The sequence below is a fragment of the Petromyzon marinus genome, chromosome 7 (assembly GCF_048934315.1).
Source record: "Petromyzon marinus isolate PM22_M1 ecotype Great Lakes invasive population chromosome 7, UKy_Petmar_22M1.pri1.0, whole genome shotgun sequence".
Lineage (NCBI taxonomy): Eukaryota > Metazoa > Chordata > Hyperoartia > Petromyzontiformes > Petromyzontidae > Petromyzon > Petromyzon marinus.
Genome location: NC_133673.1, coordinates 8,082,077 through 8,091,442, shown reverse-complemented (window position 1 = coordinate 8,091,442; position 9,366 = coordinate 8,082,077). Strand labels below are relative to the sequence as shown.

The window sequence follows — 9,366 nt, the reverse complement described above, 5'->3', positions numbered from 1 at the left end:
CTTTACCTAAAGAACCAAAGAATACAAAGATGTATCTCCATTAAACTCATGCTGCAGTGGCCTATTGCTCGATACAATCTAATCATCCTCCCTTACCAAAGGTCAGGGGGTTATTTTTTGTGTCATAGTTCTATTCACAAGGAAACGATTCAAAGATTTAAGAAAAATCGTCACATTTTTATTAATAATTCCACGCACACTCTTCATTCTACTGCCAGTGCACAAATCAATATTTCCTCCCAGCACATTGACAGGTGTGGCCCAGCAATGGACTGTCATTTTCGTTTCTTGAGGTCAAACAACTAAATCTATTTCTAAGAACAGCATCGCATTATTAAACGATGTATGTCATAAACTTGTTTTTTTTAAATGTCCACATACTCTACCGAGCATTGCGCAATCATTATATCTGCTGATCTCTCTCAGTTACGTAATCATCACCGCTATGTCCGGTTACATAGCACACATTTAAGTGAAGAATTTACTTATTTTATATAACAGTTTACAGCCCTTGGTCAATCAACTGCGACATGAAACCCTCCCTATACTTTGCAGTCAATTGGGGATACGTGTGATCCTACTTCACCACGCTGGTCAGTGCAGGGCATTCGGGAACAGAGACAGAATCGCTCACCACTCATGTCGGCTGTGGCCGGAGAATGAAACTCAAGTGGCCAGATTCATATTGAGGTGCACTTATTTAAAGTATAAACTACACGTGAATTTTTATTACTTTTTTATGCAACCGATACCTGGTTCTTAGCCAGAGGCAGAAATCACATTTTACATTGGTAGGGACTTACCTCTCGACAGGATATTCTGCAATAGCCCACCATTTGTTAGGTTTAAAGGGCAGATGACATATGGTTAGATTGGGTGTCTGTCAATCGATAGCTTGTGACCTGAAGGTTCTGTGAAAATGCCAGTTTGAAACAAAAGATAATTAACAAACAAAAACAAGAATAAAATATAATTTTACAGCCTCTGGAAGAGTCATAATCTCCTACCTCGGGGCACCAGCTGCACAGAGGTATAAAAGCCTTCTGGAGGGTAAAGGGATCAAATGGATTACAGGAAGATAACTTCTGACGGGAAAAAAAAACTAATCTGGAAAGATCTTCTGCATGATAAATGAGTGGGAGAGAAGTTAAGAAAGGGTGGGAGCAGGAAGTAACATTGCATCAGGGGGGAGGGGGACATATGAGGTGAGGGGGGGCTGCCGCATGCTTTCTGAACCACATCTCTGGGCGCATTATTGAATGACGACATATTAAAGTGCAACTGATGTGAACAGACACGTAAACCAAGTTAAACAAAATAAGATCCGACAAGAAAATAAAAATAATTCCTGAAAAGTCAGTGTGAGAAATATATACTGAAAGAACCAAAGAGTCAGTGTGAAAAATATAGTCTTGACATTTGTGTTGGACACAGCAACACCCGTGGACTTGATATTCAGAGGCAGTTTGCATCAAGAAAACACACTTTAATGGGATTTTCCAAAACATTCCATTGCAGGGTCCTTCTGAAAACGAATCTCAAGGCTCAGTGAGACTTTCTTGGGTAGAAGGCAGAATCGTTCACATTCCAAAGTTTCAGTGCAGCAGTCTTGGATTTCTGAGACCGGGCCTCAGCCTCAGAAGGACATTTCGCTGCTCTTATCCTAGGCCTTGACCTCGGGGATGTGACCTCGGTCCCAGGACTTGGCTTGAAGGCACCAAACCTTGACACTGACCTCAACCTCGGCCACGTGGTTTCCTGCCTCGAACTTTTGTAGCTCCTTGAAACCAAGACTGTGGCACAGTGCTTGCAAGATGAATGTGGTACCATTACCACCTTCAGAAAAGAAAAATACACAACGCATTCGTCAATGGCACTGCCTTAAAAAGAAAATAAATATAATAGGTGACGTTTCGATAAATGGTCCTTCACAGTACATAGAGCGATCATCATTTGAGCATCAAAGTTCTTGATAGTCGGCGTTGTTTGAACAGATCAAAGATACAGTATACGGAGGCACGAAACCATTCATTGCTTTGTAACAACAACAAATGTCAAATCTATTTTAAACTCTCCTGCGAACCAGTGTAATTGCTCTAATAATGATGCGACATGTTCATTTTACTGCTACATTTATGAATTACACAAAGCAGCTGAATTTTAGCTATAACCATTTGATTTGACAGCCTGGTAGAGCATGTTAAAGAGCAACACAATCATCCAGTTTGAAGAAAGAGATGATTTGTGCACCATGTCCCACAGATTATAATGAAAACGTGACAGTTTTAATATTTTGCTTTGTTGAAATTATGACGTTCTTGTTAACTGTAATTACGTTTACGGGACATGATGATAATTTACGGCCCATTTGAAATCCCTCACTGGAAGAAATCCTCACTCAAGTCATGAGAGGTATTTGACCATACTTCATCACACCGCTCACTGTGGGTTGGTCAGGGCGAGAGTGTCCAGGTATCACTTCAGATACCCCTTACCATTGATGTTAGCCATGGCTGGGAATCAGAAGTGCATAGCGCAGTGTGCTAACTGCTGCACCACCGCTTCTCCTGACGATGAGACAGTAAAACCAACAATAAAAACAGGACACCACGGTTCCCTTTGACCAAGTGGTGCTCAATTTACTGGCTCTAAAGCGATGATGATGATAATGATTGTAAACTCACAGTATCCCTATCAATTGAGCTGAGTAAACATGTTAACTCTGCTCTGACACAATCGAGTAGATCATAGATCTAAATTACATATTTAATCTGCTGCTGTTAATCCATACGAAAGAAGAAGAACTCTGGGACATTTTTCCACGATTAGAGTTTTGTTTATATTTAGAGATATCAAATTGTTTACATAATTAATTTCCCTGCCAATTACTACTCAACTAATTGGATGACACTAAATAGTTGGGGGGATCTTCCCTTTAAATTATTACCATGCGTGTCACTGGACAAATGATTGGTGGGCCCTCTAAACGTAATCGGTGCCATTATGAGATGCCTCACACTGGGCGTGGCTTGCTGGGGGTTTCCCACCTTCGGGAGGCATGACACTATTTTAAAGGGGTCTGAGTAATCCACCAGAGAGAGATTATTGTAGTTTATTACACATTTTCGTCAATTGATTGACTTAATAAACCGATTGTCCCAGTTCGAATTGCATTGCAAGTACTGTATCTTCATAGCACATATGCAGTCAGAGTTAATAGGCACACATTAGCTGTAATAATGGTATATTTCTGTGCCTATGATTGCATAAAATACTGTGGTGTTGCGATTAACGTGCTGTGCTACGAACCCAGCAACCCGAGTTCGATTCCTGCTCACGACCAAAACCAGTGACGATTGAATCGGTCCTGGGCCTTCCCTAGGTCAACTTAGCCTCATTTGAGTACCTTGTCCGACGTGTAGACATCGCCACAAAAGAGACAAAGGCGGCCGAACGTGGTGCTGGTCACCTACCCCCTCGTGTCCCATGCAGGCCTTCAGAAGCGTACGCTAAGAGCACTTGCCCCAAAAGTATGTTAAGGCTATACGGGGGAGGAGGGGTGGTCTTGATCTTTGTCATCAACACACCATCTATTTCAAAAAGATGCGCCTCTAATTTAAATGGACTGAGTGTCAGCATTGCAATGCTTTTAGCATTCTCCAACCTGTCATGAACAAGCGCTCCGGCTGCTCCGAGGCCACTCTGCAGCACGTGTGACGCAGGCCCGCAGGCCACGTTTCTCAGTCGCTGGATTCACAACTCGGAAGCCTGTGGTAAATTCGCGCTGACAGTGTAACAAGTTGTGACGCCACAAGGACTGCGGTGACATAAGAACTGGTGCAGCATTTTTCACGCGGATAAAAATCACAAGTGACACCGCACGTACGCACCGCGAGATTTAATTTAAAGGCAGCAGGAATTCAGTGAGCACTTAAAGCTCAACGACTGTTAGTTATCACGAGGCAAATGTAATAGACGGATTTTTTTGTTCTTATTCAATGTTCCACTTTTTATCATCAGGTAAAAGATAAAGGCGCAAACTTACACTTGCCTGCTCACGCCACTGCTGGTGGAAGGGCCTCCACGAGACGGAGCTCTGAAGAGCCCCTCCAGAGAATGTTTTGGCCTACTCTGGCACGCTGGCCAGACGTCTTGGAAGAGGCGGGAGTAGCCACAGAACACCCCACCACGCACAACACTGCCGATCGGTTTTATTTCAGCTGGTGCTGTTACGGGGCTACCCAGGTCCGGGGGAGGGAGGGTTGGAGGTTCGGGGTCCCCGGAAAATATTCCCTGAGAAGTGAATCCTCGGTTAGGATCACATAATGAAATCCCATTTTTATTCATTTTGACAATCTCTCCGAAAAAACTCTGATCCCATCCCATTGATAGAATTTGTGTAAGTGTCACGTGGGTCCACGTGAATGGTCTGATTTCTTTGAAATATTTAAACTGCTATTTACGGAATAAAACTATCTACTGTGCATAGATGCAGCAGCGGCGGTGGAAGTGATTGGTGCCTCTGCGCTGTGAGATTAGCGGCCCGAGTTTTATTGCTAAAATCAGTGGCGATGGCAACCATTAATGGTAAGTAACATCTGAACAGCATGGTGAAGTATAGTCAAACAACCCCCACAACCGACACAGCATGGGGAGGTCTTTATCCAGCAGGGGATGCACAAATAACTAGTTTATTTAAAATTATTTATACAGCACTGTATTTTTAGATATGAAGGGTGGTGAAAACATTGTTAAGACAGAGTATTAGATACAGTCTCAAATGTTGATTCCTCTGTTACCTATATAACGTGAATGAGGTCACACAAAGTGCTTGCCACAAATGAACCACAATACCTTGCTGATCTCGTCAAGAAGTATAAACCATCACGTGAACTCCAGTCATCCTCGCAGTGGCTTTTGGCTAACCATCGAACAAATGCAGTCACCGCATCGCGCGCTTTCAGATGCGCTTCTGCGGCCATCTGGAGCTATGCACTATTAAATCACCTCGGTTGAAAGCGAATTCTTTATAACTGATTTTTGTGTTTAGTTTGTTGTCCTTTTTCCCCACTCCTCCGATTCACAAGGTTGGCTACGTACTGTGCGAAAGAAGTTCAACATACATACAGGCAAAGATTGTTGTCCCAGAAGATGCGAAGGTAAGGGGAGCAGTTTTAGGCACGACTGTTCATAACGCTCACCCAACAATGAGGACCCCAACCAAAACCCTAATCCTAACCCTCCAAGGGGGGTGGCATCCCTTCATGGTTCAGCAACTGAAAGTTAAAGCAGAAATTGGAAACGGCCACGAGCGGGTATGCATAACCCAATAAATGTGATAAGACGAACCCTGGTGTATTATTAGAGGCGTAGTAACGCCAGAGAATCAGTTTGTTTTCTCACCATCTTAATATATAAACAATTATGGGTAAGGACATATTCCATCAAGATGATGCTTCTCCAACTGCGGTATTTTCATATCCGGACCTCACAATGAATGTTTTAACTCCCCGCATCTGTTATATAACTTGTACTTAAACATCTCAAAGCATTATCCATGCATGTGTTAAAATATTTAATATAAGCTATAAACCAGAGATCTATGTTTATCGAGTAGATAGATGTTGTCTTTCTGAATATAACAGAAAAGCTGTGGAATATATTAGGCGTCCTCAAATAATCTAAATCCAGCGAATTCAGTCATTTTTCAACCTGAATGAAATCGTAGCCAGGTTGAAAATAGAGTAACAAGACGTGTTCCCACATGGCCTTATGGGAGTGGGCGCAGACTGAAATTAGTGGACCATGTTTTTGTTCATTTCTCATTATTTTTTATAGTAAGTGTTGGTACTTTTCTAATTTCGACCACGACTTGTTCTTTTCAATATAAAAAAAACAAGTTGTTAAAGTGTTATATATCGTACACGATATACTTTGATGCAAAAACATTGGAGTCGTCACTGTTTGTCACCTCATTGGCTTGCACCGAAGCCAACTGGGCACGATTATGAGTTGGCTAATTAATTTATTACGCCTCCAAAGCCGCAAGACCACAAACCAAATCCCAGCACGGAGTTAGTTATAGATTTGTTCGAGCTTTTTTTTTCACAACTTAGTGAAGCAATTGACATTTCAATCTAAGATAACGGAGTGACATTCACTGAAGAATCAATCTCCCTTCTAGCGTTACGTTGGTGCCACCAAAGGTGACACTGTTTATAGCCAATGAGGCACCCGAGACCACATGCCAGATGTCAGGGAGCAGTTTTAGGTCTCGCACAGACTGCATTGTCTCTGCATTCAGATTAATTCACACTGCTGTGACACAGAGTGCATTTGCGATTGATTAAAACCTAGCAAGCTAAATGCTCTTTTCACAATGAATGCATCTGGAAGTGGGACAAGATTATTCAGCGATAATGCCAGGTTTACCATGCTGTGGGTTCCAGATTTGAAGGGGCAATGGCTTCAGGGATCCAATGCTCCCCAGTCAGAGTAGAATATTGCGGCCCAAGGTATTCAGAAACGAATTGGTGAGAGCAGGCCCAAAGACGTGAAAAGGTGCCTTAAAATATCATCCTGGCTTATGGCCAAGGACAACCATAATTCTTCTAGCTGATGTGAAAGTCTGAATGTTTTATGAAAACATATTAAGGAAGATGCTGCCGTGGCGTGTTGGTAAGTACATGGGACTTGCAGTCCACTGGTTGCCGGTTCGTTCTCCCAGCATGACAGTCGAAATTATCGGTTCATTCTTAAATCCTCCTGCCTCTGTCCACCCAGAGATATGATTGAGTAACATCAAAGTTAGTCTATCATTAAACGGCTGGCCAGCGGGGAAGAGTAGGCCAAATAATCTCGAAAGAGGCTCTCTAGAGTCTCCTCTAGTTAAAAAGTCAATTTAATTAAGTAGAACGTGTTGTCTATGCTTATTTGAAGTTGCGTATTTTGATGTGACGTCACATTTCTCAGCCCCCCCCCCCCTCGTCACACATCGTCACAAATTTGTGACCCGTCCCCCCCAGGTGCGTGACGTCATTATGGACGGCCCCTCAGTGCTTTGTTTTTTGTGAAAATCATATTTTCCTGAAGAAGGCTAGTCCAACAAAAGTCAAGTTCGTTTCCTGTCTTGTTATTCCTTTTCAACCTGCCTACGAGTTCTGAATGTGCGACAATTAAACTGCGCGCTGTTCAAAATTATGCGCGACAAGGAGTGAAACATGGAGCGAAACGTCGGACATTGTGCTGAACGACACGTGGCACAAGCGGAGAGCTGTACAGCATAACCACAGAAAACCCGATGCAGTCATGTAACTGTTGTAGGTACAGTAACCAGTAAAACTGTACCTACAACATTAAGGCACCTCAACGTCCTTCAAAATGATCAGCATTTGTTGTTCGTTGGTGTTTCTCACATGTCGATAGATGGGTGTGCATCTGTGCAGCACATCAGGGCCTCAGCAAAGATCTGAGCATGCCATCATTTTACTCTAATCAGAGGGCAATGGTTAAATTCAACCCAGCTTGCTCCCTGACTGCACAGCGCTGACAGTCAAACCCATTAAAATGCCCTTTCCCTCACATCTAGCCTTAGCCTTTATCTCAGACTGCAGATACCCTTTATTTTTCAGTTGGGTAAAAACATTTAACAAAATAAATATTTTTTTCTCTCCATTGCACATGAAAGCACGGTATGCAAATTAAAAAAAATAATGAAATCCATTACAGCCGAGGATCGTGGCATTCATGACAGGTGCTATTTTCACTGAAACCCAGAAGTCAATGTGATGGGGAATCATTAGACCTGGTTATATGCCGTGAAATTTGCTGCATTTTTTTTCTCTCTCTCTCTCTCAAAAGCAGCAGTGCAGGGTTGGCTGTGCCTTCTGTGCACTTTGACCCGCGGCGGTCATTCTTCAGCAGATAGATTCCACGGTGAAAATGGTTTTCAGAACGTGCACATTTCCCTTGTTTTAGCGGCTTTGATAAAAGGTCACGTGGCTTAGCAGCAGAGTGAGCGGCTCGCAATTGTTCTGAGCTTAGAGTTCGGAAACGTTGCGAGTTCAAATCTGGCGTTGATCAAATTTAGGAACCACTTTGTGGGGGAAGGCAAGAGTGCTTGTCTCATGGACAGACTCGGCTCCACCATAGGTTTGGCTCACGGCTGTACATAGGAGATGTTCACCGCCTCAATGCTCATTTGAGCAGGAAATGAGTTTGGCTTGAAAGTGATTTATTACATCGTTGACAGAAATGCAAAGAAAATTGGCAGCGAACATCGAGGCGCTGCCAGGCTTTTCACAGTTTCTCACTTTGTGAACATCTCTCAACTCTCTTAATTGTACTCGGTCAGTGATTGGTGTTTCAGACCTATCCCATATCTTCCTAACTTCACATATTCTCAATGAAGTGTAGCAGCTTATTTGGCCTAATTTTATTTAAGTAATTGGTGCTTGGGGTAAAGTAATAAAATTCAAAACAAATTAGAATAAAGTTTTAACGGATAACCATGGTTTTAATCCATGATAATAATTATCTTAATTATAGCCATGGCTTAAAAAACGATTGCAGAGCTTCTGCATTCATAACCTCAATCTTCGTGAGCGACCAATCACAAATTAACTACCGTGCCTGTATTTTACCCACAAACTATTTTTTGTTGCATGACCATTATTTTTTTGCACGACCCATGAGGGGGGATTTTCTTAAGATTGCTGCGAGGTAGTGAGTGGTCTGGCAACGTTATCACACTTTCAAGAAGCACAAATAAAGGGGCATTTTCTCTCCACTATTACTGCCATTCAAAGGTGACAATGCAACGACAACAATACCGTCAACATTTCTCAGGCGAAATCGACAACAATACCGTCAACATTTCTCAGGCGAAATTTCTAAAATCCATACGAAAAAACACCAAACAATGTAATAAGCCTTCTCTTTAAAGTAGCCATGGCAACCAGAATATTCAGCAATGCACATTACCGTCCTGCATTTTTGCAACGCACAATGTCTACAAGGACCATTAAACGGGTGACACGCGGGGGAACATTTGTGCAACATCATCAATCATTCGTCCTGGCATTACCTTGAATATATCCCAAGGAACACCAGTGGCTCTTCGTCGATTCAATCGCCCACAGGCATTTTCGAGCAAGGGCAGATTTTGCTAACCAAATAATTTTTTTTTCGCAATGTAGGGACATAAATGGCCATCTATGGCATGATATTTGGTTGGTCTAGAAAACACAACTGTAGATGTGATCATTCAATATGTGACACCTGCTCTTCTATGATAATCTATGACAGCAGCAGCGTATACTGAGCTGTAGTTAAAATCTAAATGCTTGCCTGTAGCAATGTTCAATG

The 9,366-nt window shown here is 42.4% G+C and overlaps 1 long non-coding RNA gene across 2 annotated transcripts in view; it reads right to left on the bottom strand.

Moving 5' to 3' along the window:
* Nucleotides 1–1,465: 1,465 nt before the first annotated feature.
* The window catches only part of LOC142924020 (uncharacterized), a 56,006-nt gene continuing 48,105 nt past the window's right edge, over nucleotides 1,466–9,366 (bottom strand). The window contains exons 1-2 of one of the 2 annotated variants that reach the window (XR_012941152.1): nucleotides 3,665–6,972; nucleotides 1,466–1,836 (exon numbers count right to left, since the gene is read on the bottom strand). This is a non-coding gene — a long non-coding RNA (uncharacterized LOC142924020). Of the gene's footprint in view, nucleotides 1,837–3,664; nucleotides 6,973–9,366 lie in introns of those variants that run through there. The other variant, XR_012941153.1, reaches the window with a different exon arrangement.